General features: G+C 42.4%; 1 protein-coding gene across 4 annotated transcripts in view; it reads right to left on the bottom strand.

Moving 5' to 3' along the window:
- Positions 1–26543, bottom strand: part of CSNK1E (casein kinase 1 epsilon) — a 98559-nt gene that overhangs the window by 64631 nt on the left and 7385 nt on the right. Inside the window, exon 2 of one of the 4 annotated variants that reach the window (XM_073592587.1) lies at positions 6448–6549. The exons of the other annotated variants lie outside the window; for them this stretch is intronic. The gene's annotated coding sequence lies outside the window, so the exon portion shown is untranslated. The remainder of the gene's footprint in view (positions 1–6447; positions 6550–26543) is intronic. 4 annotated transcript variants of the gene reach the window in all.

Genomic DNA, 26543 nt, shown 5'->3' with positions numbered 1-26543 from the left:
TATCCACCCTGGTTTCTCTGTCTCTGAACCAGGGAGTCTCTGAAGCTTTCTAAGAAATATAGCAAGGGGTAAAAGTAAGGCCTTGTTCTCAAAATCCAAGAAATCTTTTATTTTTCTGCAACTGAGGTACATTAATGGTATATTGGTGCATAGAGGTACTGGATTTTAGAGAAAGAGAGAAAAAAAAAAAGGCGCGATCTTTTAAGTCTGATGGGTATCTATATATATGTGTGTGTGTGTTTATATATAATATATGTATATTAGAGTTGCACGATTAATCGTCAAGAATCGTTAGTGCTATCTTGACTAAAGTGTTTCAGGATTCTTTCTATGCAAAGAATTCTCTCTGCTCTTCTGAAGCCACAGCCATCAAAAGAAAAACTGGGCAGTCTGCCATGGATCAAAACATTCTTTATCAGTTGAACTAAGTATAAACATTGTTAGACTTTGTGTGTATGTGAAAAAAGTTTAACCACTTAAATACTAAACCTGTTTCTGACATTTCTTGGTTTCAAGTTAATATCATTTTTTTTTTTTTTTTTTGCTAGAAAATTACTTAGAACCCCCAAACATTATATATATTTATTTAGTAGACACCCTAGAGAATAAAATGGTGGTTGTTGCAATATTTTATGTCACACTGTATTTGCGCAGCGGTCTTTCAAATGCAATTTTTTTTGGAAAAAACTACTTTAATAAAAAAAAAAAAAATAATAACCAGTAAAGTAAGCCCTTTTTTTTTTTTTTTTTTTTTGTATAATGTGAAAGATTTTACATCGCGAGAACCGTGTTTTTTATTCCAAGCAAAAAAAACGTGATTCTCATTTTGGCCAGAATCGTGAAGCTCAATAAATATATAGATCTCTCTCTCTCATTCATATATAGATCTATATATATATATATATATATATATATATAGATCTATATATATATATATATATATATATATATATAGATCTATCTATAGATAGAGATAGATCTATATATATATATATATATATATATATATATATATATCTATCTATCTCTATCTCTATCTCTATCTCTATCTCTATCTCTATCTCTATCTCTATCTCTATCTCTATATATATATATATATATATATATATATATATATATATATATATATACACACACACACACACACATTCTCTCTCTATCCCTTTAGGGTTGGCTACAAAGACCTGAGGTGACTGGGTGGAGCCTGAAATCTAGATAAAGGCTGAGGCACATCCAACTGCTCTGAGGAGATTCAGCTGTTACAATAGTTAGAGCCCCCCACCCTCCTTACTGCCCATTGTGATGTTTTGTTATTGGTAGATTTGACCTTGCCAGCAATTGATGTTGCTTTATGGGCTATACCTTCAAGTTAAATTGAGGTCAGTCTAATTCCTGTCTGGCAACAATGGTAAGGACAGGCCCCTTACTATGTGAGTTTGTTTTATGGGTGCTTACAGTATAACTGACTGGCATTGTTTTGTAAATTTTGGAAAGTTCAATAAAGCTATGGGATAAAAAAATCAATAAGTGGTGTTGCGCTCTGAGTAGTAACTAAAATAACAGTGATGTATAGAAGATGTTGTAAGAACCAAAATAAATAGAAAGTGGACACGTATAAGATCAATCCTAAATTCTGATCAAACAATGGTGTAAACAACCAATAAACATGGCTACGTTCTGATATATAAAGTGCAAGTGATGAAAGTGACATATAATCTTCGAACCTAGTAGTAATAAAGTGCACGTAATTAAAAACCAGTAAAGTTAGTCCAATATTTATTTTTTTTTTGTATAATGTGAAAGATTTTAAGCCGCGAGAATAGTGATCTTTATTCTAAGCAAAAAAATCATGATTCTCATTTTGGCCAGAATCGTGCAGCTCTAGGGGAGCGAGTCATACAAAGGCCAATAAGAGCTTCAGAGCTGGAGGCGTGCCTCTGTGTAAATCCAGAAGGTGAACAGGCAGCAGCTTCAGCTGCCCATAGTTAAAATGGCTGCGGCCAGACTTGGTGGAGGGAGATATCTGCAGCACATTAGGCACATACAGAATCACAGTATATATAAAATAATATGCAAATATGGTTGGAGGGAAGCTTCAGAATGGCAAAGATGTTTTATTACAAATTATGTGAGCAGACTGCAGTTCCTCTTTAATGATTCTAGCTGTTTTCTTACCCAAGAGATGGTGCTACCAGTACACTGCATAATTATTCCTCCAAGGTTTACTACCATATTCTACAATATGTGGCTTTGATGTTGAGATTTTTTTTATCATACATGGCTGGATAATTAGCATTAAACAGCCTGTATCTCTTTGATCAGATCACTGTTGTACTTGAAATATCCTTGGTTTTGCTTGTAGGCTGGTTGTATGTCTTCCGTTCTCTCTAGACCAGTAGCATCTGATATATTTCAGCGGTGATATCCATATTCAGGAAGGGGGAACAGATTTTTATGTTTGTTCTCTACATAAAAAACAGTCTCGTAGCTGGTGAACCGAGTTTCTTCTTCCTTTTTATTTTATTTTTTTAATGCAACCAGTACAAGATGTACTGAACAGTATAAGGGCTTATCTACTGGTCCACATAGATGCGTTTTGTATGCTAAAATATAGCATGGGGTTCTATAATAAGGAGATGTGTAGTTAATGATTGATGAACCTGTCTGGTGAATGGGGGAGGACATATAAAGTTGCTCATATTTTGAGTAGATGTCTCATGAGAATGAGAGCTGTCTCTTGAGAATGAGGAGATCTCTCTGTCCTCCATATTGCAGGGACCCTCCATGGTTTTTCATTTGAATTGCTTGGACAGAAGCAGTCACATGGCTAACACCCTTCTTCCTTGTTCTCATTCAAGTTGCAAATGTATATGGAAAATTGAGAAAGGACAAAAAATGCAGTCCGGTTAGAAATAACTGTCAACAAGAAGAAAAGGGCCGGTGTTGCCATGTTTAAGCTTTTGTTCCCTTTTAAATGGGCTTTGAATTCTCATACACATCTACAAGAATGCAAAACCTGTTTGAAGCAGGTCAAATGCACCTGTCAATGAACTATGAATTTTCTCCATAGCGTCTCAAATGATTGTCAAAATGATGCCCTTGACAGAAGCCCAAAGCCCTTCAATACTGGCCCAAAAACTATTTGATCTCTGACCAGCCAGAAGTACACCCCCTTCTTTCCCTAGACTACATATGTAAAGCAGTAAGGAGTGATGGCAGAGTCTGCTGATGACATCACATTCAAGATGGCAGCATCAGCAGCAGTCTCTTTGCTTTTGAGTGGATACACAAGGGAAGCTTTTACAGGTAAATAACATGTATAAAATATGTTTTTTTTTTTTTCGGATCAATCCGGAGGCAGGGTCTCTTTAAGGTCACATCTACAAAAACTTTAAATCATCCTTATGTTTGGTTTTGTACCTAGTGAGTTACTGGCCTGGAACAATAAGTGAATCCTATAACAAGATGACATTCTGTAAGTCTACGCTTTTAAAGGAGGAGTCAACCCGAAAAAAGTGACTAGAATGTCCAGTGTATTTTTAATTTATTTCTTTGCCCTTGTGAAGAGATTCTTCCTTCCTGCCCCCGGGTACTGGTCTCGGCTTGCAGTGACCCAACAAACTGATATTCTTTAAGGTGAACATGTATTTTGTTCATATAAAACAAAGTAACATGCTCACTTACAAGAGAAGCCAAAAAGAGGCCATTGTCTCCTGTAATCCTTGCAGCCCCAATTTTCCACCAGGAATGTCTCAAGGCTGCCAAACATGGCAAGCAGAACTAAAGACATACATGTGCATTTGACTAGCTTAAAAAAACAGAAATGTCTGAGAACACGTGATGCATCCCCCCACCCCCCACCCCCACCTCCTCTGCCCCTTCGGATGATCAGGGAGGTGGGAGAGTGTATGGATGGCATCTAAATGCTGCCTTTAGGGTCTTGTAAAAGGATTTGTTTGCTGACTTTTCCTGTGGCCCTTGTAAGGAAAAGCCACCACTTCTCCAATCCTCAGCTGCTGCAGCTGGGGAGAGAAGTATCATAGGCTACTGGAAAGATAAGCCAATAAAGGCTTATTTTATCGGTGGGCTTTTTTTTGTAGAGGTTGTGGTTACTTTAAATACATAGGTTAACATGTATTTTAGACATGATGCATTTTTGAAGAGTCTCCTCCTATTCCAATATGCTGCAGTGCAGTATTTTGATGTGTATAGATCCTTTAAAATATGTTGCATTTTGGTGCATCAAGAAAAGCAATTTCAAAACATCTGGTGCGAGTAAGAAAGGACGTACGTTTTCAATGGTTTTAGTCAGTCCACTGTTGCTTCTTTAGGGCCTTTTTTTTTTTTTTTTTTTGTGGTTGCAAGCACATGTGGGGGACTTTCTGTTTACTGGGGAGAATTGCTCATTGGTGGTTTAGAACTCCTCCCAAGGAGATTGTATCAGTATACACAAGTTGAAGGGAGAAGGGCTTGTTTGTACAGCTCTGTTTACAAGAACTGCTGTAAAAGTACTTCACTTAATTCTTGGAGATGCCAGGGCCTTGGAACAAGGCTGTTTACATATTTTGTCAGTGCTAAGAAGCCTAACAGTTGTATAAAAGACACTCTTTTAATTCAGAGTATTTCACTGTTTCTGTCAAACTTTGCGCTTAGAAAGTGATCAGGCTAAGAAAATGGCCCAAGGGTAAATATGGTCACTGGCATTTGCCTCTTTAACATGCATAAATGTATTAGAAACCAGAGCATTAGTTTTACAACCTAATATTACAGTCCTTTATTTCAAAATGAATACAGTTGTTCCAGGCTTATTGGCCAGCGGCTCTAGGTGCACAGTTGGCCCGGGGCTTACCAGGTAAGTTCACCTGTTTTCTCAAAAAATAAAATGGTGAACTAACTTCTTATACCATGGTCGCCCCTCCAGACCCTGTTGCACATGGCGGGCTTGATGCCCCGTGCTGCCGGTCTGTACACGGCAATCAACAACCCCAGTAAGACATAGACAGGAGTTTACCAGCTGACCTCATTAGCACACACACCCATCTATTAAGTTTTCACAGCATCCCTGGCATTTCCACACAAGTGCATTTGCCTGACTTCCCCAGCGCCCCTTCAGACGGGCTCAGGCTGCATGCTAAACTCCCTGGGGCCGCACGCAATGCAGCCCATGAGAAACCCCCGATGTAGTGCAAGTGTCTGTCTGATTGCATACAGAGTGATTGGATAGACATTGGATAGATGGTGGATAGATGGTGTGTCCTCCTATTAGCTAGGAACCACGATCTGTCACTTCCTGTAGTTAGTACCTCCCCCTTCAGTTAGAATCACCTCCCAGGGAACATAGTTTACCCCTTCACCGCCCCCTAGTGTTAACCCCTTCACTGCCAGTTATTTTTACAGTACGTCGCACGACCGCGCAATTGTCAGTTAACATAACGCAGTGATGAATCACAAAAAGTGCTCTGGTCAGGAAAGGGTAAATTCTTCAGGGGCTGAAATGGTTAAAAACAGGCTGCATAGTGTATGGCCACATTTATACACCTAAAATTACCTAGTTGTGCTTTCAGTTTTATTAAAGCATTTGTTAACCCCCCCAAAAAATGGATCCTGCTCCTTTAACCACTTCAATACAGGCTTTCATTTGGTGGTATTTGATCACCTTTGGGAGTTTTTATTTTTTGCGCTACAAAATAAAAAAACAAAAGTTTTGAAAAAGAAAAAGAAGTTCTTCGTTTCTGTTACAAAACTTTGTAAATAAGTTTTCTCCTTCACTGATGGGCACTGACGAGGCTGCACTGACAGGCACTGATGAGGTGGCACTGATATGCAGCACTGATCAGAGGCGCAGGCAGGCATCACAGATGGGCACAGTTTGCCATCCCTGTTGGGCTCTAGTGGCCATGGGTGGACATCCTTACTGGCCATGGGTGTGGGGGGGGATCAGTGCAGACCCCCATCAGGAGAGCAGCCAATCGGCTCTCCTCTACTCACCCTATCAGCGCGAGCAGAGGAAAAGCCGATACACAGCTTTTCCTGTTTACACTGATCAGCTGTGATTGGACACGGCTGATCACATGGTAAAGAGCCTCTGTCATTCTGCCATATGCTGGGCGGGAAGTGGTTAAAACATGAACAACAGCACAGTGCTTGTTCTATGTCATTTGGCCCTCTAACACCTGAAATACCTGGCTGATCCTGCCAGTTTCTACCCTCCCCTATGTCAACTGACCACGGTGTATCATGGCTGCAGAGCCCTGACACCGCGGTCAGTTTACGCGCCTCCATCTTCCGTAGCCCTGCACTGTCTCCTCTGTCCTGCCCCCCCTCCCTGCCTTTCAGCTAGTGACAGTGCCCGCCCCTGCTGCTCGAATAACTCAATTATACACCATCAGCGCTGTCTCCTATTGCAGTTTCCCCCCCGTGTGTGATTTAAAAAAAAGCTGTAAATACCTCATTTCAGAGCGGCGATCCATGATCACATGACCGACCGGCTCTCTCCTCCTTCGCTTCCGACTGACGTCAGCGGGAGAATCTCGGCCCAGCCCACTGCATCTGTCAGAGGAGGAAAGGAAAGAGCCGGCCAGTCATGTGATCGCCGCTCTAAAATTAGGTATTGACAGCATTTCTTTTTATAAAACACACACAGGGGGACACTGCAATGGGGGACACTGCAATAGGAGACAGCGCTGATGGTGTATAACTGTCAGGCTGGGTTGACACTGGAGTACGCAGCAGCTCACAGCAGGAGTCTGATGCATCTCCATTCACCGTTTCAGGTCCGATTTCAGCCCGAGTTTTGGGCTGGATTTGGACCTGAAACGGACCAAAAGATGCACAGGACTCCTGTGCTATTCGCACTGGAGCTGCTGCGATGTGTGAACTGGCTCCATAGAGAGCCGGTCACAATCTCCTGCTATGCGAAGTGGAATGCAGGGAAACATGCATCTAATTCGCAATAGTGTGAACCCAGCCTTAGAGTGGCTTAACAACCACTTTAAGTGTTAACAGCACAGACAGAAGCAAATAAACATTTTGCCACATGAAAAAACAGGTGACAAAACACAGTAAAAAAAGCGTAACTTGCACCATGCCAAAATGTCTTATGAGCTACTTTGCCACGTGTAGCGCAGCCCACTGAGATCAGCGGGCTGCCCTGTGTGTGTCACTGGAAAAACAAGCCAAAAAGCATGCGCTCCCATTACTCTAGGTGTAAATGGGGCCTGAAAGGGAAATTGGAGCGTTTACACAAGAACAGAGAGGCTCCATTCACACCTGTGTTTTAAAACTCACAGCATACCACACAGAAAAATGCATGCTTTGCCATGTGTTTTAAAAACGCTGCAAATGTGCATCGTGCTTGTGTTGTCATTACATGTTGGTTGTAAACTCACCCAGATAACTTTTCCCCATTTAAATCAGTGATATGCACTGTACAAATTGCTGTGTATGAATATTTTCAAACCTGCTCCATTTGGGTGTAATGTGTCTTTTTCCTTTTCATGATGTCAGAGACTTATGCGCATATTTTGCCCGATTTAAGGCACGCTCATTGTGGGTATATGCAATCAGCATTAATGTTTTGTCACTCTGATGTGCCAATAAACGACACTTCAAGGAATTCAAGTCTGCCGGCTCTTCTTACTATTGTTGCATTGGAGTGTGTTGGGATACATCGAGCCTCGGCACCTGTCAGTGGACCTGGTGTATGGATTGGGTTGTCTCGAGAGAGAGCGCTGTTAACTTTTTTCTTTTCCATTGTGGGTATATGAACCGACAGTCCATTCATTCATATGCAATCTCCTCTGTGCGGCACGGCTCCAAGATCCCGCAAGATTACAGTGCTATTCACAAGTTCCTGAAACACCCCATGTGACTTGCTACATCCCAGGGGGTGTAAACATCAGCACTTTGCATAGGACACAGGAGCAAGGAGATCAGCTTCATCAAGTAGATTGTGTCAAAATCATATTAAACGATCAATAAATGTGTTGCAAAGCTTGCTCATCTCTCTATGCTTCGATATGTGGGATATTATTGCTATACTAATCGATAATGAAAACATGGCTTGGCTACAACATTACTGAGCATGTGCGAGGTTACAGCAGGGACAAACAGAAACAAAGGTAGGGCATTTGCCACATTTGCCAATAGGAATACAAGCGCTTGAAAAAGAGACAAATAACTGTGGACCAGCAAGAAATCCCGATGATCGTCGATTCACCATTATATGTGGTCCCTTTTCATCACATATGGACATTTATTTTTGTTGATCTTTATACTGGTCATATGTCACTTTATTTACTCTATATTTAGGTCACTGTTCACATATTATTTCACTTCTTTTATTGTGACATCATTGTCGACAATTACATTCTTGGTATTTATTTGTTTATAGCGCTGCACTCCCCCTCCTTTTTTTGACCATTTTTACTTACATTGTCGTGTTGGCCGCTTTTTCACGTTTTTGTTTTTTTTTGTTTTTTTGACAGCGTGGTACGCTTTGTGATTTTTGGCTCTTATTACTTCAGACTCAGAAGACAGGAGCCAAGATGGCGCTGGCTGCAACCAGGAAATAGGAATTACAAATCATCCCAAAAAAAGTAAAAACATCCCTAGGGGGAAAGAATGCAGAATGTTATGGAAAGCTTTATTAGACTGGATTAAGAAGGAGCATTTGGAGGCATAGCTCCCAACTGTCCCTGATTTGGAGGGACTGTCCCTCTGTCCCTCATTCCACCTCATTTTGGTCTGATCTATATAGTTGTATATAAAATGCACTTTTTATCTTTCAAAAAGTGTTTTCCAGTGCTAAACCTTCATCCAATTTCTAAGTTGCTGCATTTGTAAATTTCAACAGCCAATATAAAGGAATAAATGGTGGGAAAAAAAAAGTCCTTGTGCATTTAATGAACCTTTTTTTTGGTTAATTTCCCCTTTAAGGGGAAATGGCAGGGGGCGTATCCTATGCCTACATACAGTTGTTAGATGTCCCTTCCCATCTCAAAATGTTGGGAGGTATGTTTGAGGGGCTGATTTAACTTCCTCTTTAAAGGCTCCCCAAGTGCAGCAAATGCACCAAAAACTGTGGTAATGCACCATGCTCTGCTCCAAAAAAAAAAAGTTGTGGCGCTTCCCTGGGGAGATTGTTGTGTGTGTTAAGTTGTCATCAAGTGAATGGGCTGCCCTATGCGTGACAAGTGAAACCACGCCAAAAATAAACAAAACAAAAAAACCCACACATGTAGGGAATGTAAGTTTTCGCTACGGAGATGTGTCTCCGTCCACTCCCTCCTATGTAGATTTACCAGAACTATGGAAAAGGAGCACACACCTGAACAATCCATTCAATTTGTATCAAATCAGGAAGGCCCTTGTACTACATAGCTGATGTGAGATTTAAAAAGGAGATTGTACAGGGAGTGGATGGAAGGTGGTATTGTAATGAAGGACCCTATCACACCATCTTCTGTGATGCAACAAGTGATCTTCTGGGAGATGACCTAACAGGAAGTGAATGCTGAGAGAATCTGCAGGAAGTGATTGAATTTTTACCGAAAGGTTTTACCCCCTTACTGACCAGAGCAATTTGGCACTGAGTCGCTTTAACTGGTAATTGCGCAGTCATGCAATGCTGTACCCAAGCGAAAGTTATGGCCTTTTTGTCCCACAAATAGAGCTTTCATTTGGTGCTATTTGATCACCTCTGTGGTTTTTATTTTTTTGTGCTATATACAAAAAAAATAGCGACAATTTTGAAAAAAAAAATATATACTTTTTGCTTTATTAAATATCCCTAAAATATTTTTTAAAAATTCATTTCTTCATCAGTTTAGGCCAATATATATTCTTCTACATACTTCTGGTAGAACTAAAAAAAAAACAAAAAAAAAAAAAAAACAAAAACACATGCAATAAGTGTATATTGGTTGGTTTGCGCAAAAGTTATACCGTCTACAAACTATGGGAAAGATTTATGGCATTTTTATTTATTTATTTATTTTTTTAACTAGTAATGGCGGTGATCTGTGATTTTTAAGCAGTATTACGGCAGACAGATCGAACGCTTCTGACACATTTTTGGGACCACTGACATTTATACAGCAATCAGTGCTATAAAAATGCACTGATTACTGTGTAAATGACACTGGTAGGGAAAGGGTTAACACTAGGAGGCGATCAAGGGGTTAAATGTGTGTTCCCTCAGTGATATTTTGCTGTTCCTACTTACTAGGAACAAACAACATGTCTCCTCTCTGACAGCACAGAGATTTGTGCATTTACACACACAAATCCCTGTGCTGGCGCTCGCAATCGCCAGCCACGTGCGCATCGGGTCCCCCGCTGTGCAGCAGGCGCGCATGCGTGGCCTCTGGTGACTCTTAACCACTTGCCGACCGCCGCACGCCGATGTACGTCCCTTTTTTGAGGACGGATATCGTTGTTATGGCAACAGCTAGCTGCCATAACCCCGGTAATCCCGGCTACAAGATAAAAGTGGTCTCTGCGGCGGATTCGCCGCGAGATAACTTTTATCGGTGGCGGAAGAGAGGCCCTCCCCTTCCCGCCGCGATCCGGTGCCCTCCGCCGCTTACCGGAGCCGTCGGCGACGGAGATCGCATCTGTTCCCTAGCTGTACATGGAGACGAGTGAGGGGAAGATGGCGCCCACCCATCTCCATGACGTCAAAACGTCACTTCCGCCTATACGTCTTAAAGTCACATTTTTTCAAATGACATTTTTTTTTTTTTTTTTTTACATTGTTTACATTCCTTGTAATAGGAATAAAAGTGACCCAAATATTAAAAAAAAAAAAAAAAAATCATGTGAGGTATCGCCGCGATCGTTAGAGCGAGAGCAATAATTCTAGCCCTAGACCTCCTCTGTAACACAAAACATGCAACCTGTAGAATTTTTTAAACCTCGCCTATGGAGATTTGAGGGTAAAAAGTTTAACACCATTCCACGAGCGGGCGCAATTTTGAAGCGTGACATGTTGGTTATCAATTTACTCGGTGTAACACCTTTCACAGTATAAAAAAAGAATTGGGCTAACTTTACTGTTGTCTTATTTTATTCAAAAGAGTGATTTTTTTCCAAAAAAAGTGCGCTTGTAAGACCTCTGCGCAAATACGGTGTGAAAAAAAGTATTGCAATGACCGCCATTTTATTCTCTAGGGTGTTAGAAAAAAAAATATATATATATAAATGTTTGGGGGTTCAAAGTAATTTTCTATTAAAAAAAAACTGTTTTAAACATGTAAACACCTAAGTTCCAAAACGAGGCTGGTCTTTAAGTGGTTAAAGGAACCCCATACAGGGTTTCACACAGGGGAGCCATTCTGCCCCCGTAAAAAGATGTGAGCCGGTCCAGAACCGGTTAAAAGGCTTTCAGATTCTAATAAATTGACAAGATTTCTAAACCTCCTGTGGATAAGGTGAGAGAAAACCACATTGAGGTGGCTGGACCAGAAATGCTTCTATTTACTATGAAAAGTGAACTTCTGCCAGAAAAGGTGACCTTATCCTTTAAACCAGTGATTCTCAAACTGTGTGCCACGATATTTTGTGCTTGGGGGGGCTGTGAATCACAGCTGATCACAGTGTAAACAGGAAAAGCCCCTCTCTGCTCTCATCCCAGGGCCCGCCCCCCCTCTCTATGCTCTCATCCCAGGGCCCGCCCCCCCTCTCTATGCTCTCATCCCAGGGCCCGCCCCCCCTCTCTATGCTCTCATCCCAGGGCCCGCCCCCCCTCTCTATGCTCTCATCCCAGGGCCCGCCCCCCCTCTCTATGCTCTCATCCCAGGGCCCGCCCCCCCTCTCTATGCTCTCATCCCAGGGCCCGCCCCCCCTCTCTATGCTCTCATCCCAGGGCCCGCCCCCCCTCTCTATGCTCTCATCCCAGGGCCCGCCCCCCCTCTCTATGCTCTCATCCCAGGGCCCGCCCCCCCTCTCTCTGCTCTCATCCCAGGGCCCCTCCCCCCTCTCTCTGCTCTCATCCCAGGGCCCCTCCCTCTCTCTGCTCTCATCCCAGGGCCCCCCCCCTCTCTCTGCTCTCATCCAAGGGCCCCCCCCCTCTCTCTGCTCTCATCCCAGGGCCCCCCCCCTCTCTCTGCTCTCATCCAAGGGCCCCCCCCCTCTCTCTGCTCTCATCCCAGGGCCCCCCCCTCTCTCTGCTCTCATCCCAGGGCCCCCCCCCCTCTCTCTGCTCTCATCCCAGGGCCCCTCCCCCCTCTCTCTGCTCTCATCCCAGGGCCCCTCCCTCTCTCTGCTCTCATCCCAGGGCCCCCCCCCTCTCTCTGCTCTCATCCAAGGGCCCCCCCCTCTCTCTGCTCTCATCCCAGGGCCCCCCCCTCTCTCTGCTCTCATCCCAGGGCCCCCCCCCTCTCTCTGCTCTCATCCCAGGGCCCCCCCCTCTCTCTGCTCTCATCCCAGGGCCCCCCCCCCTCTCTGCTCTCATCCCAGGGCCCCCCCCTCTCTCTGCTCTCATCCCAGGGCCCCCCCCTCTCTCTGCTCTCATCCCAGGGCCCCCCCCTCTCTCTGCTCTCATCCCAGGCCCCCCCCTCTCTCTCTGCTCTCATCCCAGGCCCCCCCCTCTCTCTGCTCTCATCCCAGGGCCCCCCCCCTCTCTCTGCTCTCATCCCAGGGCCCCCCCCCTCTCTCTCTGCTCTCATCCCAGGGCCCCCCCCTCTCTCTCTGCTCTCATCCCAGGGCCCCCCCCCTCTCTCTCTGCTCTCATCCCAGGGCCCCCCCTCTCTCTGCTCTCATCCCAGGGCCCCCCCCTCTCTCTGCTCTCATCCCAGGGCCCCCCCCTCTCTCTGCTCTCATCCCAGGGCCCCCCCTCTCTCTGCTCTCATCCCAGGGCCCCCCCCCTCTCTCTGCTCTCATCCCAGGGCCCCCCCCCCCCCCCTGCTCTCATCCCACAGAGACTGAAAAATGTTAGATCTTTTTGGTGCGCCGCAGGACAAAAACGCTTGAAAGGACATAAATTTTGTTTGTTTGTGTAGAACGTCGCATGACCGCACAATCGTCAGTTAAAGCGATGCAATGCCATATCGCAAAAAAATGACCTGGTCATTAGGGGGTAAATCCTTCCGGGGCTGAAGTGGTTAAACAGATACAGTATCTCACTGAGTACACCCCTCACATTTTTGTAAATTATTTTATTATATCTTTTCATGTGACAACACTGAAGAAATTACACTTTGCTACAATGTAAAGTAGTGAGTGTACAGCTTGTATAACAGTGTAAATTTGCTGTCCCCTCAAAATAACTCAACACCATTAACGTCTAAACCGCTGGTAACAAAAGTACACCCCTAAGTGAAAATGTCCAAATTGGGTCCAATTAGCCATTTTTCCTCCCCGATGTCATGTGACAGGTTCGCGTTACAAGGTCTCAGATGTGAATGGGGAGCAGGGGTGTCATCGCTCTGACTCTCTCATACTGGTCACTGGAAGTTCAACATGGCACCTCTTGGTAAATATCTCTCTGAAGATCTGAAAAAAAAAAAAAAAAATTGTTGCTCTACATAAAGATGGCCTAGGCCAGTGATGGCGAACCTTGGCACCTCAGATATTTTGGACCTACATATCCCATGATGCTCAACTACACTGCAGAGTGCATGAGTATCATGGGAAATGTAGTTCCAAATCATCTGGGGTGCCAAGGTTCGCCATCACTGGCCTAGGCTATAAGAAGATTGCCAAGACCCTGATACTGAGCTGCAGCACGGTGGCCAAGACCATACAGCGGTTTAACAGGGCAGGTTCCACTCAGAACAGGCCTCCTCGTGGTCGAACAAAGAGGGTGAGTGCACGTGCTCAGCGTCATTTGCAGAGGTTGTCTTTCGGAAATAGATGTAGGAGTGCTGCCAGCATTGCTGCAGAGATTGAAGGGGTGGGTCAGCCTGTCAGTGCTCAGAACATATGCCGCACACTGCATCAAAATGGTCTGCATGGCTGTCGTCCCAGAAGGAAGCCTCTTCTAAAGATGATGCACAAGAAAGCCTGCAAACTGTTTGCTGAAGACAAGCAGACTAAGAACATGGATTACTTCAACCATGTCTTGTGGGCTGATGAGACTAAGAAATGTATTTGGTTCAGATGGTGTCAAGCGTGTGTTGCGGCAACCAGGTGAGGATTACAAAGACAAATGTGTCTTGCGTACAGTCACGCATGGTGACCAACATGTACTGTGACATACTGAAGCAGAGCATGATCCCCTCCGTTTGGAGACTGGGTCACAGGGTAGTATGCCAACACGATAAGGACCCCAAGCACACCTCCAAGACAACCGCTGCCTTGCTAAAGAAGCTGAGGGTAAAGGTGATGGACTGGCCAACATGTCTCCAGACCTAAAACCTATTGAGCATCTGTGGGTCATCCTCAAACGGAAGGTGGAGGAGCGAAAGGTCTCCAACATCCACTAGCTCCGTGATGTTGTCATGGAGAAGTGGAAGAGGACTCCAGTGGCAACCTGTGAAGCTCTGGTGAACTCCATGCCCAAGAGGGTTAAGGCAGTGCTGGAAAATAATGGTGGCCACAAAAAATATTGACACTTTGGGCCCAATTTGGAAATTTTCACTTAGGGGTGTACTCACTTTTGTTGCCAGTAGTTTAGACATTAATGACTGTGTGTTGAGTTATTTTGAGGAGACAACAAATTTACACAGTTATACAAGCTGTACACTCACTAGTTTACATTGTAGCAAAGTGTCATTTCTTCAGTGTTGTCACATGAAAAGATATAATAAAATATTTACAAAAATGTGAGGGGTGTACTCACTTGTGAGATACTGTAAATATTTCAAAAGGCAACAGATCATTTTACATTTTGGTATCCAATCACACCACCTATATTTAAAATTAGCTTGTTAAAGGTTACATGAAACATACATTTGTACATATTTTCTTTATACAGCTCTAGGCACAAAAATAGATTCTAATTCTAGACCTGGCGAATCCCCAGGCCACGTCCTATTGATGACGAAACGCGTATGGTGGAGCCTTCGACGGTGACGTCTTTACTTTTTTCCTTTCGGGGCGGTGGATGGCTTGTTTGTTTTGATCCAGGAAGTAGAGTGAGGCTCGTGGAGACACTGTGACTTCCATATATCCACATTGTATGATTCGCTGATATTTGAACTACTATATTGTAAGTGCAATACTTATCCTTTATTAAACTAATTTGTATATTTGACATATTACACTATGGGAGCTTCTCTTTTATATTTTTGAGCAACACGATCCATTAGCTGGCGACATTAGGAATCATCCCTTGGACGCTTCAATCACCACCTAGGTTTTGGGGAAAACCACTAAATCCCTATGCTGGGCTGAGACTGCCATAGCAGTCATTGCCATCTGGTAAGCAGATTATTATTTTACTTTGGGTGTGCGGAGCCGGATGCACTACGCCTATTGTGTGTGAAAATTGTATATATATTCTATTTTTCATGGATGGACTTTAAAGACACTCATGGATTTTTTTTTTTTTTTTATGTGATGGGACTTTGCTTTAGTTTTTTCTTTTTTCACTTTCTTTTTTGTTTTTCACAATAATTTCTCTGATCATATTTATTCTAGCGCTGTATTGCACTTTTTACAATTTGTTTGAAGTTTGCATGCTGGCTGCTTTTCCTTTTTGGACAATATTATTCATTAGCTTTTCTTTTTGGCAATATTATTTATTAGTTTTGCTGACGATAATTCTTATTCACAATTTGTATTGTTCTTAGCGCAGAGTTGCCCCTTTGGGTTTTTCTCACTTTTATACAAAAATAGATTCCCTCCAAGTTCCATTTTTTTAGTACTGAAAATATAAAAAGTCCCACAAGAAGGTTTTATATTTATGTTTTTAGAAAGTAAATAAAGTGCTAGGCTCTTTTTTCACCTATTCTTTACCACTATTATTACTCATTTTAATCCAAGAACAAAAATGCTATATATTGAAGTCTACAGGTCTGTGGATGTAGTGGTTGAAATAGTTTTATTTACTTCAGGCTTTTTCCTTTTATATTCACTGAGCAATAACCATTTTTGTCCCTGAGTGGCTAAGCTTTCAGCCCACTATGTCTATAAGGGCACCATGGTTACCACCCATGTTAGACTTCAAACAGGTCTACCTTTGTTCATCTCCATTACATAGGGGGATTAGTAGTTTACATAAAACAGATAAGATTGTTTTGTTTTCTGTCTAGCTCACAGGAAGTGACAAGGACACTGCATTTCTGGCTAGATGAACAGGTATTTGTCTGCAATTGCTGAAAGTGAACATAGCTTGAAAAAACACTAACCCCAGCCACCACATACAGTATCTCACAAAAGTGAGTACACCCCTCACATTTTTGTAAATATTTTTATTATACCTTTTCATGTGACAATACTGAAGAAATTACACTTTGTTACAATGTAAAGTAGTGAGTGTACAGCTTGTAAAACAGTGTAAATTTGCTGTCCTCTCAAAATAACTCAACACACAGCCATTAATGTCTAAACCGCTGGCAACAAAAGTGAGTACACCCCTAAGTAACAATGACAAAATTGGGCCCAATTAGCCATTTTCCCTCCCCAGTGTCATGTGACTCGTTAGTGTTACAAGGTCTCAGGCATGAATGGGGAGCAGGTGTGTTAAATTTGGTGTTATTGCTCTCACTCCCTCATACTGGTCTCTAGAAGTTCAACATGGCACCTTATGAACTCTTTGAGGATCTGAAAAAAAGAATTGTTGCTCTACATAAAGATGGCATAGGCTATAAGAAGATTGCCAAGACTCTGAAACTGAGATGCAGCATGGTGGCCAAGACCATACAGCAGTTTAACAGGGCAAGTTTCACTCAGAACAGGCTTCGTCATGGTCGACCAAAGAAGCTGAGTGCACGTGCTCAGCGTCATATCCAGAGGTTGTCTTTGGGAAATAGACGTATGAGTGCTGCCAGCATTGCTGCAGACGTTGAAAGTGTGGGGGTCAGCCTGTCAGTGCTCAGATCATACGCTGCACACTGCATCACATTGGTCTGCATGGCTGTCGTCCCAGAAGGAAGCCTCTTCTAAAGATGATCAGCAAGCAGTTTGCAGGCTTTCTTGTGCAAGACAAGCAGACTAAGGACATGGATTATGGAACCATGTCCTGTGGTCTGATGAGACCAAGATAAACTTATTTGGTTCATATGGTGCCAAGCGTGTGTGGTGGCAACCAGATGAGGAGTACAAAGACAAGTGCGTCTTGCCTACAGTCAAGCATGGTGGTGGGAGTGTCATGGTCTTGGGCTGCACAAGTGCTGCTGGCACTGGGGAGCTACAATTCATTGAGGGAACCATGAATGACAACATGTACTGTGACATACTGAAGCAGAGCATGATCCCCTGCCTTCGCAGACTGGACCGCAGGGCAGTATTCCAACATGATAAGGACCCCAAGCACACCTCCAAGATGACCACTGCCTTGATAAAGAAGCTGGAGGGTAAAGGTGATGGACTGGCCAAGCATGTCTCCAGACCTAAACCCTATTGAGCATCTGTGAGGCATCCTCAAACAGAAGGTGGAGGAGTACAAGGTCTCTAACATCCACCAGCTCGGTGATGTCGTCATGGAGGAGTGGAAGAGGACTCCAGTGGCAACCTGTGAAGCTCTGGTGAACTCCATGCCCAAGGGGGTAAGGCAGTGCTGGAAAATAATGGTGGCCACGCAAAATATTGATAATTTGGGCCCAATTTGGACATTTTTACTTTGCGACTTGCATTGACATCTGTTAAATGTAGTCGCAAGCTACAATAAAATCGGAGATCCAAGTTGCACTGATCTACGGCTTTAAAATCTTGGTGAAGTAGCGCGATTTCAAAGCTGCACTGGTGTGAACCAGGGCTTATAGTTTGCCTCTTAGATACACTATTGATCAGCAGTTTTCGAAGTTTGAATTGAAATTTACAGTTTAGTTTTGGATATAAATATGAAACCACAGATAAAATTGCTGAACACACATCTGGTATTTTTACAATGGAAATCAAATATTGTTAGATCCAGACTGTCCACAAAATGTTGCACTGTTACACCCTTCCATCCAGTTTATCCAAAACCAGCCCAATGGGGTTTAAGTCTGAAAATGGCTTTGACCATTCCATGATTTCAAGCCTACAGTCTATTTTTCCTCTAATACAGCGCTGACAGATGGGAGGTATGTTTTGAGTCATTGCTTTGCTGTAGGATGAACCCGTTTAACTAGGCATAGACCTAGAGGTATTGAATGGCAACAACTATAAAATTTTGTTGAAGGTTTTTTGGTTCTGGATGCCAGTAATTAAACGCTGGAGCCAGCAAAAGGGACTCAGATCAGCATGCTTCTTCCTCTACCTTTGACAGTTGGTGTCATACTTCTTCTACTTGATGGTAAAACAAAAATCCTGTGTTGTGTATCAAAATTTCAATTGATAGTAGACATGTGCACAACCAAAAAAATTCGTTTATTTTCGTTTTCGTTTCATTAGTTTATTATTTTTTTCGTTTTTCGGGTCATTCGTTATGATCGCGATTCGTAAATTCGTTCATTCGTAAATTCGTAAATGCGTTCATTCGTTCATTCGTAATTCGAACATTCGTTCATTCGTACATTTTTACATTTGTACATTCGTAAATTCATACATTCGTAAAATCGTACATTTGTAAATTAGAAAATTCGGAAATTTGTAAATTCGAAGTTTGAAAATCCAAAAACCCGAAAATTCAAAAATCTGAAATAGTAACCAACTATTAAATTATAAGTATTGTATTTTCCTTTCAAACTTGACTGTCAGTGAACGTAACAAATACAAACTTAACCGAAGTTACGAATTATCCAAAACGAATGCTGCATCTAAACAAATGGAACGGAACAAATTAATAATAAATAATAATAATAAAACGTTGTTATTATTATTATTGTTATTTATTATTATTAATTCATTACGTTCCATTCCGTTTTTTCGGATCATTCATAACTTCGGATAAATTTGTACGTGTTACGTTCACTAACAGCCAAATTTAAAAGGAAATTACAATACCTATAAATTAAAAGTTACTAGTAATTACTAATAGTTAAGTTATTATTAGTTAACTATTATTTCAGATTTCCGAATTTTCGAATTTACAAATTTACGAATTCACTAATTTACTAATGTACGAATGCACGAATGTACGAATGTACGAATGTAAATTGCGAATGTACGAATGTTCGAATGCCCGAATTTACGAATGTCCAATTTTATCGAATTTACGAATATTCGGAAAAAATTTGTTAAACGGGTTTTCGTTATTTCGGATATTCCCGAATTAACGAATTTGTCGAAATTCGTTAAAAAACGAATTCGGAACGAAACGAATTGCACATGCCTAATTGATAGGTCCATAAACACCATCCTTTATTGTTGGTGGTTCCCCTGGTAGGAGGTTTCCCCATTTTTCTCCCTTTTCTCTATTGCCTTTATGTTCTTCCGTTCTCTCTTCTTGTGGTTCCCCTATCCTGCTGACAGTATCAGATGCCTGTCCCACTGAGCCCCTGTGTCATTTTTCTCTTCGCCTCTTCTTCCTACTACAAACTAACCAGGAACATTTCCTGCAAGTTAGCTGGGTTGTTTGTCTTGCAGTAGCCCTACAGTGTTTCCCTATGGGTTTTTTGAACACCTTTTTTCTTTATGCTATGTGGCGTGATGGGTTGATTTGTTATATTGTGGTGGTGTACCTTCTCTTTTATGTATTTCTTTAGGTCTCTGTATGTATTGTTTTGCTTTAAAACCTAAGAGTAATTCCAGAGAAAAATCTAACCAAGCTAAATTCTCCCATCCCTACTCTATCTACCCAGTAAAAGGAAATATGCCTATACTTGCGTATTCTGAAGTCGCTCCAGAACAGTCACATGTGCTGGATTGAGTGTTTGTGGAGGGACAGCTGACAAAGGCTGCCCCCATAGTAAGCTTATAGGTGACGTCATTGTCCAGGCTCCGCAGCCATTGTCAGCAATCTCTCCTCTACACTGATGTCACCGCAGCCACTCGAGAGATCATGTGACCAGACTGGATAGCCTTCAGAATAGGCAAGGATAGACATCTTTCCTTTTACAGGCTGGACGAAATAGGCTTAGAATGGGGGTGGAAGTAGATTTTAGCTTGGTTAGATCTTGACTGGAATTATGCTTAAAAAACAAAAAAACAAAACCACAATCTCTCTATAATATATATAACATTTTAAATTTATTTATAAAAACACACACACCCTGCAATGGTCTACTGCCAATGCTCTATTTTGGTATTTTAGCATCGGCTTTCTTACTCAACCCCTGAAAACGCCCAGCGCAAAATCTTCTCTTCATAGTTGCAAGTGAGACCGCTTTCTATGACTACTTTTGCTGTCCTGTGAGATGCTCATCATGCAAGTTGCTGACTCTCAGAAATGTGTCTTGTCAGTTTCCTGTTCCCACGTGTCTTTACATTGTGATGTAAAATTCCTACTGACACTCTAGCTTTCTGTTTTTGGCAACCTAAGTTTAAAGAGGACCTTGACCCTAAAGAGCACATTGTGCTGTCCTGCCTACTCTCTAACCCTCTCTTACAAATGTAATTTTTGTTTAAAGTGGTAATAAAGGTCAAAAGGATTACTATGAGGGCAGACAAACAAGAGGAGGAGCCAAGATCACTGGCAGGGGACCCCAGAAGAGGAGGTTCCGGGCTACTCTGTGCAAAACTATTGCACAGGGCATGCAAGTATGACATGTTTACTATTTTGATAAAAAAAGCTTTGCAAACACATTAGGTACTTGTTTTTGTGTTGCAAGGCAGCACTTCCACATTTCTTGCCTAGGCGAGAATCTCTCTCTGCCCCCCATACGTGTGCAGATGTGCAAGTCAAAACAGCCCATCTGTGCTTGCCCTGGCCATCACAGATTAGGTTTCCAGCTCATGCGCAAAGACTGCTACCAGGTAAGTCTGAAAGCTTCCCTGTCTGCCCATGCATGGAAATTCACATTGCACAGATATGCCCATAAGCACATCTGTGCATGCCCTATAATGGTGGTGCTTAAGGAGGAAGTGGAGCCACTCCCCTAGGCGGACTGAAGTTACACTTTCATTTTTTTTTTTTTTTTTTTTTTTAAACTTTTGACGGTTTTACCGTTCATCTTTGCAGAAAAAAAAAATTATATATATATATATATATATATATATATATATATATATATATAATTTTCACACACACACACACACTTTGCTCGTCCCATCTTGTCTGCCCTGTGGCCATGCAAAGTAACAATGAAAGGAGGATCTGAAATCATACAGCTTCTAAAAAAAACCTGTGATGAACTGACAGCAATGTTAAAAGGTGCACCCTATATTCACTGTGGGGTATTTACTAAGACTAAAGCAAACAAAGTCTGGGGCAGCTGTGCATGGCAACCAATAAGCTTCTAGCTTTCATTTTCAAAGCTTAACTGAACAGATAAAAGCTGTTAAATTTTTGTATCACTTTTGCTAAAGTATTCCGACTGATAAGTAAAATCTTCTTGTAGCCTTCACCTTTCTTGTGTAAAGAAAGTATTTTCTTTTCCATCTCAGGCCTTGTGCCATTTCTCTTCCATGTGGTGCCATTGCTGACAGCATGAAATGGGAAGGGGTTTTCTTTTTTAACCACTTCCAGCCCAAGGATGTCATATGACGTCCTTGACTTTCAGTGCAGATATTTGAATGATGCCTGAATCTACAGGCATCATCCAGATATCTTTTAGAGCCGGCAATTCTGTGCACCATAAGAACGATCATAGCAGCAGTTCCGCTGCCTGATCGTTTTTCGGGGACCGGGAGAAAGAATCCGCCGCCTCCGGATGACGAGCCTAGAGATGACTGGTGACCAGATAGATCTATGACTGTCGGAGGCCCGGGCACGACGTTATGATGTCACGTGCAGGCCGCGGTTGTAAACAAAGCCGCGATCGCGGTTGGAAAGCATGAGATGAGATGGTTAATATTTTTTTTGATCTCTCGATTATGGAGGACCTGTCACGCACCATTTCTATTACAAGGGATGTTTACATTCCTTGTAATAGGAATTAAAGTGATAAAAAAATAAGAATTAAAAGAAAATTAAAGAGAAATCGTAAAAATAAAATAAAGTAAAAACAAAAAAATAAAAATTTAAAGCGCCCCTGTCCCCACGCACAGAAGCAAACGCACACGTAAGTCCCGCCCACATATGTAAAACGCCAAACCACACATGTGAGATATCGCCACGTCCGTTAGAGCGAGAGCAACAATTCTAGCACTAGACCTCCTCTAACTCAAAACATGTAACCAGTAAAAAAAATGTAAAGCCTCGTCTATAGAGATTTTTAAGTACCAAAGTTTGGCGCCATTCCCTGTGTGCGCAATTTTAAAAGCGTGACATGTTTGGTATCCATTTACTCAGTGTAACATCTTTCACATTACACAAAAAAATTGGGCTAACTTTACTGTTTTCTTATTTTTTAAATCATGAAACTCCCCCCCCCCCCCAAAAAAAACATTTGAAAAATTGTTGCGCAAATACCGCGAGACATAAAAAAAAGTTGCAATGACCGCTATTTTATTCCCTAGGGTGTCTGCTAAAACAACATATATTTAATGTTTGGGGGTTCTGAGTAATTTTCTAGCAAAAAAAAAAAAAAATTATGATTTTTATATGCAGGAGAGAAGTGCCAAAATAGGCCCAGATGGGTGGCCTCGGTATAAACATTTACGAATAGTAGCTTTGTATATTATAAAATATATATATATTACCCATGCTTTGAAAACATGTTGCAGGAACTTTTAATAATGAAAGCAAATAACACAACTCAAATTTGTTCCATGTAACTGACAATATTATACTTTTATCTACCATAAATGTTCATGAAAAAAAAAAAAAACAACACCTGACAGAAAGTTGTGACAGTTGATATATGGCTCTAAATCCACAACAGTCACAATGCAGGAAAAAGGATACCTGCAAAGATTTTACAAATTTTTAATTTTGAAGTCATAAAAATATGTCAAAATACCATTTCACAATACCTTTTATTGTTGGAAGTTACTTCTATATTGCATTGTTAAATGCAAGCATTTTAAATTTGTTTTATATATTCCATTCATGCAAATCTGAACTCTAGTAGCATGTGTAAACAGTCAAAATCTCAGTGTATTTAATGTGTGTTAAAGTGGGAGTCCGGCGACCAATCTTTTTTTTTTTTTTTTTTTTTTTTTTTTTTTTTTTTTTAGGTCATTCAGACACTTTGCTAATCCCAAAATAATACTCACAGTTTGGGTGTAATATTTCTGCCTCTGTCTGATTTCGTACTGAAGAATAACTTAAAAAATGTGATGCTGGCTGTTTCCATCTTGCTTGTGGGCATGTGAAGCCCACAAGCATTGATTTCCTGGATGCGGCGAATGCTGTTCATTCACAGCTTGTTCACACGCATGATCATTGTTCCCGCGGAAGCCTGACACTAAGCTCCCAGGAGACAGTGCGGCGCCGAGGAAAGGTAATAAACACACCTACTCCCATGGGAGGAGAGACAGGAAGTGCCACAATAAAGTACAATATAAAGGTAATTACAGCGATAATTTTTTTTTCTGTGTGGCATTTGAACATCTATGCAATTAACTGAAGGGGGTAAGATTAAGTTAAAAATTTGAGTGGAACCCCGCTTTAAGTGAATCTCTATAAAGATGATCCCACACAAAAACAGAGCAGAGAGGCATTGTGCCTGTTAACACAAGGAAATCCATGGTGATGCTTTGTCCCCTACATGCCTAAATGTTCCTTTTAACCCATGTCCGCACTGGAATCGGATCGCATGGGTGTTCACACATCGATTCCTGCACCATATGGCAGTTCGCACTGTGATCTGCGAACCAATCTGGGGGGGGGGGGGTGTCATTAACTTTGTATTGACACTCACAGCAGATCACAGATGTCAGTGTGAACCGCCGGCAAGTGACATGCAATGCGGGAACCCACACTGGAATCGTGCTGGTTCCCACATCGCATTTACAGTATCTCATAAAAGTGAGTACACCCCTCACATTTTTGTAAATATTTTATTATATCTTTTAATGTGACAACACTGAAGAAATTACACTACAATGTAAAGTAGTGAGTGTACAGCTTGTATAACAGTGTAAATTTGCGGTCCCCTCAAAATAACAACACACAGCCATTAATGTGTAAACCGCTGGCAACAAAAGTGAGTACACCCCTTAGTGGAAATGTCCAAATTGGGCCCAAAGTGTCAATATTTTGTGTGGCCACCATTATTTTCCAGCACTGCCAAACCCTCTTGGGCATTGAGTTCACCAGAGCTTCACAGGTTGCCACTGGAGTCTTCTTCTACTCCTCCATGACGACTTCATAAATCTGGTGGATGTTAGAGACCTTGCGCTCCTCCACCTTCCATTTGATGATGCCCCACAGATGCTCAATAGGGTTTAGGTCTGGACACATGCTTGGCCAGTCCATCACCTTTACCCTCAGCTTCTTTAGCAAGGCAGTGGTCCTCTTGGAGGTGTGTTTGGGGCCGTTATATTGGAATAATGCCCTGTGGCCCAGTCTCCGAAGGGAGGGGCTCATGCTCTGCTTCAGTATGGTACAGTACATGTTGGCATTCATGGTTCCCTCAATGAACTGTAGCTCCCCAGTTCTGGCAGCACTCATGCAGCCCCAGACCATGACACTCCCACCACCATGCTTGACTGTAGGCAAGACACACTTGTCTTTGTACTCCTCACCTGGTTGCTGCCAGACACGCTTGACACCATCTGAACCAAATAAGTATATCATAGTCTCATCAGACCACAGGACATGGTTCCAGTAATCCATGTCTTTAGTCTGCTTGCCTTCAGCAAACTGTTTGTGGGCTCTCTTGTGCATCAGCTTCAGAAGAGGCTTCCTTCTGGGACAACAGCCATGCAGACCAACTTGATGCAGTGTGTGGCGTATGGTCCAAGTACTGACAGGCTGACCCCCCCACCCCTTTAACCTCTGCAGCAATGCTGGCAGCACTCATACGCCTATTTCCCAAAGACAACCTCTGGATATGACGCTGAGCACGTGCACTCAACTTCTGTGGTCTGCCATGGCAATGCCTGTTCTGAGTGGAACCTGTCCTGTTAAACCGCTGTATGCTCTTGACAACCATGCCGCAACTCATTTTCAGTGTCTCTGGAGCGTCCTTCAGCCTAGGCCAGTGATGGCGAACCTTGGCACCCCAGATGTTTTGGAACTAGGTTTCCAATTATGCTCATGCACTCTGCAGTGTAGCTGAGCATCATGGGAAATGTAGTTCCAAAACATCTGGGGATCCAAGGTTCGCCATCACTGGCCTAGGCCCTGTTTATGTAGAGCAACAATTTTTTTTCAGATCCCCAGAAAGTTATTTGCTATGGAGGTGCCATGTTGAACTTCCAGTGACCAGTATAAGAGAGAGCGATAACCTCAAATTTAAAGCGGAACTTCAGTAATTTTTTCATCTATATATTAAATCTTCTGCCCTTGTTGTTTTAACTTTGGATAGCAAAACATTTTTTTTCTGAGAGAAAATACCTTATACAGCCCACTTCCCGTTTCTTGTCTTGAAAAAAGCCTAGGCTTAAGAAATCATGCACAACTCACTCTCGTGAGAATTTGACAGGAGGAGGGGGAGTCCTAAGAGGGCCAATGAGTGCTACAGAGCTGGAGGTGTCTCTGTGTAAATCCAGGAAGTGAACAGGCAGCAGCTTCAGCTGCCCACAGTTAAAATTATTGCAGCCAGACTCAGTGGAGGGAGATTTCTGCAGCTTATTTGGCAAGTACAGGATCACAGTACAGTGGAACCTCGGATTGCGAGTAACGCCGTTAACGAGTGTTTCACAATACGAGCACTGTATTTTTAAAAATCGTAACTCGGTTTGCGAGTGATGTCTCTCCAAACGAGCACAATTCAGGCCAAAGAGGTGTGCAGTACCGCTTTTGGCCTGAGGTGGGGGGGGGGGGGCGCCGGAGCCAAGCAGAACCGAACGTCACCAAACTGCGCCATTCGGAAATGCATGGAAAGGCCCGTGGACAGCACGGCTGACCTTGGCAAATCTCAGGTAGCCGAAGTTTGGGACACTCAGCCGAAGTGTCCTCGGGCCTTTTCCGAAGCTCTCCGGCGCCCCCGCCTCTGGCCACATGCGGTATTGCACCCCATTGAAGTCATTGCGGAACAAATTATTTTCATTTCTATTGACTTCAATGGGAAAACTCGCTTTGATATGAGAGTACTTCCTAGAACTGTTTATGCTCGTAATCCGAAGTTCCACTGTATACAGTTGTGCTCATAGGTTTACATGGCATAATTTATAATTTCTTGGCCATTTTTCAGAGAATATGAATAACACAAAAACCTTTTCTTTCACTCATAGTGTTTGGCTGAAGCCATTTATTAACCATCAACTGTGTTTACTCTTTTTAGATCACAATGATAACAGAAACTACCCAAATGACCCTGATGAAAAGTTTACATACCCCAGTTCTTAACTACTTCAGCCCCGGT

The sequence above is a fragment of the Aquarana catesbeiana genome, linkage group LG07, assembly GCF_042186555.1.
Source record: "Aquarana catesbeiana isolate 2022-GZ linkage group LG07, ASM4218655v1, whole genome shotgun sequence".
NCBI lineage: Eukaryota > Metazoa > Chordata > Amphibia > Anura > Ranidae > Aquarana > Aquarana catesbeiana.
This window is presented reverse-complemented; position numbering and strand designations above follow the sequence as displayed.